A 6000-nucleotide genomic window follows, 5' to 3' on the forward strand; every position below is an offset into this window, starting at 1 on the left:
GGCCCATGGCCTGTTGCCGATTCTTGTACTTTTCATGACTTGATTCTCAAGGGACCCGACCTTTTGAACCCGATCTTTCCATCACTGACAATAATTGATTAAGATATCTGATGGACTTATTGCAAAGTCCGTAAGGTGCTACGCATTTTAAGACTGAACATATGCTCCTGCATAGCTTCGTCTAGTCTATTTGAAGGCGTTCATACTCGGAGCGTCAATGAAGCTAGCAGGGAGGCTGTGACTCTGTGACTCTATCAGGGAGGCTTTGACATTCATGCGAATGTTGTGGCATGAATGAGCTACAACACTGTTAGAAAAAACGGTGAAAAAACGGTCCCACTGGCGTTCTAGTGGCCGGTCGCGCCGTGAAAATAAACTGTTTCGTCGTTTTTATCAGATGTTTTACTGATTTCTAGTGTTATATTATAATAAAAACGACATCACGGTGTTTCTTTTCACGTGCCGACCGGCCACTGAAACGCCGGTAATACCGTTAACGGTAATTTTTCTAACAGTGAACGCAGTTTTTAGTTTATAGCCGTGGACCCCCGTGTTGATTTTTTGTTTCAAATTCTAGGTCTCCTTCTGGGACCCTGTTTGCACCGAGGGTATACCTGTATACGTCAATGAGGTCACCACGCAGACGTCGATAACAGAGGCTTGGAAGCTTCATAATCTTTAATCTTTCTTCATAAGGCTTGCCTTTTAATACCGGAATTATCCTTGTTGCACGTCTTTGAATACTCTCCATTAAATTTTTGTCCTTTTCAAGTTTCGGTGACCCCACGGCGTTTCCAAACTCTAGGTTCGGACAAACAACTGTTTCATCGCTTTAGCATCTATGTATGTACTCGTAAGAGCATCTGAACAGTCCAAGTCGTTTATTGGCTTCATTACCTTGAGCTTCAATATGCTTCGACAATTTCAACTCATTGTCAACATTAACTCCTAAATTTTTTTCCATTGTCGACTTCGACCTCATCACTCTGTCGTTGCAACCGTGTCTTCTCATACTGTAATCTTGCTGTTCATTATTCTTGCCAAGGTGGATAATCTTAGATTTGTCAGCATTAAAACGCAGCTGCCACTTATCAGCCCTATCAAATGAGTCAACCAACCTGTCAAGATCACCTTGCAACTATACTTTTTGCAATGTATTCTTCACTGTATGTGGCGTATTCTTCACTGTATGCGGCGTATTCTTCACTGTATGCGGCGTATTCTTCACTGTATGCGGCGTATTCATCACTACAAAGCAAACTTACTGCAGCTAGACCCATAATAGGCTGACGTAGCCATCGGCTGCCAAAGATAAGCTGCGGTCAAAGCGAAAAATCTCAAAAGACGGAGAGTCCTTTTTCCTGCTGCATATTTCAAGTCTTCATCATTGATCATTAGAGGAACCACTATCAAGCTTGTGCAGAATAATTCCAGGTGTTAATGGGATACAAACCATCTTTCTTAATTTTGAGAGGGATTAATCATGGTGACGTCGTAGGCAATTTCTGCACCCTGAAGGCTGGGTCAACCACTGGGCACTAAACGGTCATTTATGTTTTACACTCGTGTGAGTTTCACCCAAACTTTTTCTCTTCTCTTATAAAAATTCTAAAACAAAGGCACACTAAACTTTTTTCTGGTAGAATATTCATTTAAACTAGAAATGTTTTTTAATGTGATTGCTTCTTCATGAAAACTTAGATACAGTACTCAAAAAAAAATTCATAAAGGATAATATATGGAAACGCGTCAAACTTTAATAATGATGCACCGATTATGAATGATACACATACATCGATTTACTCTCTGTTTACACTTTTTATGTTGGAGCTATACCTGAATTTTAACTATTGGCTAACTTTTATATCTCTAGATAAATAGCCAGAGCTATTATTCTTCAGTGTGAATTTATATATCAAGGTCAAAACTACTGTTCATTACTGTTAAGGGTTCTACTTCCTAATATCAGCAGCATTATCAGAACAAAACGAGATTTTATACAGTTTGATGCCAATTATGTATAATTCACACCACTGAACCTCTTTTACGGTCAACCACGAAGGCAGGATTTAAAAGACAACATAACCATCAACATACGCCAGTTAACCATGGTCAGTTTTAATAAATTTAATATGCAGTAATTTTGTATTAATTTTAAGTTGTGATAATGACAATGTCTACTATGTACTTCACGATAGTTCTTGTACGTAGCGCAAATTTCAGCTACAGCCCTCTGGCAAACATCATTAGGGTGCGCAGCCTAATCAAGCCTATTCCACTTCTGCCGTGCTACTACAAAGCTGTTCTGAGTGTTGTCTCGTGTGTTGTGTTAAAATTAATTAATTAATTCACTGGGTCTCTCTAAGTTCTCCTAATTAATTCAAGTCTCTCGCTCACCTTTTAGAATAAACTACCAGAATTACTTATTCTCCATTTATTGCCCTTGCTACCATAGGCACGGTATTAACCCGTCCCTTGGTAACCCGTCCAAGGTGATCTTCGTACAACTTCCCCACCATATAGGCTCCATCAGGCTCCCTCAGGCTCCCTCAGGCTCCCTCATTCTCCCTCAGGCTAATTCAGGTTCCCTCAAGCTCCCTCAGGCTCCCTCAGGCTGCATCAGGCTCCCTCAGGCTCCCTCAGGCTCCCTCAGGCTCCATCAGGTTCCCTCAGGCTCCCTCAGGCTCCCTCAGGCTCCCACAAGCTCCCTCAGGCTCCCTCAGGCTCCCTCAGGCTCCCTCAGGCTCCCTCAAGCTCCCTCAGGCTCCCTCAGGCTCCCTCAGGCTCCCTCAGGCTCCCTCAGGCTCCCTCAGGCTGCATCAGGCTCCCTCAGGCTCCATCAGGTTCCCTCAGGCTCCCTCAGGCTTCCTCAGGCTCCCTCAGGCTCCCTCAGGCTCCCTCAAGCTCCTTCAGGCTCCCTCAGGCTCTCTCAGGCTCCCTCAAGCTCCCTCAGGCTCCCTCAAAATCATTAATTATCGAATCATTGTGAACATCACACAAGCATTAATTATTGAATAATTGTGAACATCACACAATCATTAATTATCGAATCATAAACCCCTCAGGCTCCCTGGGCTCGAGGGGTTCTCCAAGAGTGATAATGCGAATTGTTTTCTAATTTGCATTCAATGGCAGTTTTAGAAGAAATGAGATAAGGAAAACCTACCTTACTTCTTTGATACTAATACTGGATGATGGAATGTATTGTTCATCATTGAGAAATGCAAGATATTATTCGTTATGATTAGATCATTGAGATGTGGGATATTGTTCGACATTATGATATATTGATATTAATGGCTGATATATGATATAATGATGATAATGATTTTAGTCAGACATAATGAAAGCCTTCACGAACACACTACTTCAGTCTTAGATCCTTCCGCTCAAACCGATTACATTATAATCAAAATCTTAATTTTAAGCCTTCATAAAGCTTTCATTTATATTTATGAAACATTAATAATCATGGATTATCTCGTATAGAGTTTTGAGTCGTTTGAGTGAACCTAACTTTTATCTAGAAAAAAATAACACTAAGTAATTTTATCGTGCCACTAACTCAGACTTTAAGTACATGAATATTAACATTTGTGAATTTAGGTATACAGCCCATGAGAGTACCGTTCGATTGAGTGGAATATAATCATTGTAAACAATTTTTGATGAAATTAAATATAAGAGAAATTTTGTGCGTCGCGCCAGACCAGTTGCTGACGGGCGGAAACGAATGGATCTTGTTATTTATGATTGTTTATTTATCAGTTCTATTTTTAGAGCATTCTCTCATTAGTTCATCATAAGTTGCCGATTACTTTACCGCACTCGTCAAACTTTAAATTGATTCATTAAATTCTGGCGTTTAGTACTAATTAATTAATTACTACTCAACGTTTGTCAAAATTAATTATTTGAAATTTGCCTGCTCTTGAGCATAGAAATTATTTATCGATTCGCTTTTTCTTCTTCACAATGAACCGATCATTCCTCATGAGGAATGTTCATGTCCTCAAGAACAATAATCTCGAGAACTTATCAAAAGATGTTCTAACGTTAGGAATTAATGCAAAATAAAAAGTTTACGCTCGTACATGCGCAAACTTTGATCCCGATGCAAATCATTTATGGACATGTTGCTCATAAGTGCACTTCTCGAGCGAGATCCAAACAACAAACATGTTTGAACATTTTGCAGACGAGTGCGCACTGTGATTGAGAGATAAGCACGTTTGAAGATTTTTTTCTTCAGTTTCTACTCTATTAAGAAATGATATTAAGTTAAATGATTGATTAGAACGGGATCAGAATTAAGTCTATAGGTTTAAATAATAATAAGCAATTATTTAGATCATACATTTTTATTTACATTCATTTTTTTCAAAATTATAGTTATGGTTACATAAAGTTATAAGAAATTATACAAGATGTAATCGCGATAAATAGGTTGCAACAAAACATGTGAAAGACCCTAAATGTCATAAGTGATTATGTTACGCTTTAACCATCATGATCCGAATATAGTATTAATCATAAATGAGTCTAAACTTATTTTGTATTTATAGTTTCTGTATAGATTTTCTTACTCTAATTACAAATCAGTAATGGAACGCAATTTTAGTACCATGACCGAACTGACACATTTGAAATTCATTCAGCATTTTTGGCGTGCTAAAGTGACTTCATTTTTTGAGTTAGGGGTAAATTTCGAGAAGAAATACCGTGATATTTTAAATTAAACGAAGTTCAAAAACGATTGAACTGACTCTCGAGAAAAAATCATACAAAATTTTTCCCGTTGTCGAGTGAAAATATTTCATAGGCTAGGAAAATATCGAGTCGAATTGCAACGGTTTTTGAAAATTAATGGAATTTATATGCGACTGAACACACCATAGAGAAATTCGTGCAGTATTTTTGCTGTTGTTAAGTGAAAGAATTTTCTGGGTTAGGGATCTTCTAATTGAATTGCTACAGTTATTGGAATTAATTGGAATTCAGTAATGACGGAACTAACACTCTTGTAACTCATGCAGAATTTTAGTCGTTGTTAAGTGAATACATTTCTTTGTTTAGGGGGAAATTTCGAGTTGAAATTCCACAACAATGGAATTTAAAAAAATTCTGAAACGCTTCTATTGTTGGCTTCATCGGTTAGATTCAACAGTCCGTAATACATGCTTTACTTGTGCTACATGCTTTCCTTGTGCTACATGCTTTACTTGTGCTTCATGCTTTCCTTGTGCTACATGCTTTACTTGTGCTACATGCTTTACTTGTGCTACATTTACTTGTGCTACATGCTTTACTTGGGCTACATACTCTAAACAAAAAAAATGATTTAGTTTTAATTTCTGATAAATTTCGGGCATAAATTAAGCATCCTAACCTGCTCTGTGCCTCAAATGATTTAAGTGACGTTGGAAGTAGTTTTAGTGTGCACATTCAACGTGGAACTAACATCTCGTCCCCTACTTTACTTCACTCTCCTCTGAAGAATCTTCGCCAGTTCGTTGTCTGTCCTCATTGCGGCAACTCTAAGGGTGCTGATGTAGATTCGTGCTAGATTCAATTTTGCCTCATCTGTCGACGCATCAAGTCATATTGTACGGAAATTATGAAGAATCTTCGGCCCCGGTTTACCTTTGGACTCATGAAGAAAGACTTGCATGGTAGCTTAGCTTAAGCACGGTCGGGACTCTGGACGCATACGTGGGCACGTGTTAGAGTCGATGTCGTCTGCGCCAGGACCAACCCTAGGTGGCACCCCAGGCGCTCTAGCTGCTACTTTGACCCCGGCTTCTTACCTCTGCGCGGGCGTGGACCAGCTCCAAGAACCAGCTCTTCACCAGCGATTAACCGAAGGATTTTGTAGTACTTCACTTAAACCCCAATAAATAATAAAGCCAGAAATTATCAATCCTTTAATATTCTTTGATAAGTTCATTTTTGACAAGTTTCGTTCATTCACAAAAAAACTTTCACTAGACCGCATTTTTT

Source organism: Hyalella azteca, unplaced genomic scaffold (assembly GCF_000764305.2).
Source record: "Hyalella azteca isolate HAZT.00-mixed unplaced genomic scaffold, Hazt_2.0.2 contig10083, whole genome shotgun sequence".
In the NCBI taxonomy this organism is placed as follows: domain Eukaryota; kingdom Metazoa; phylum Arthropoda; class Malacostraca; order Amphipoda; family Hyalellidae; genus Hyalella; species Hyalella azteca.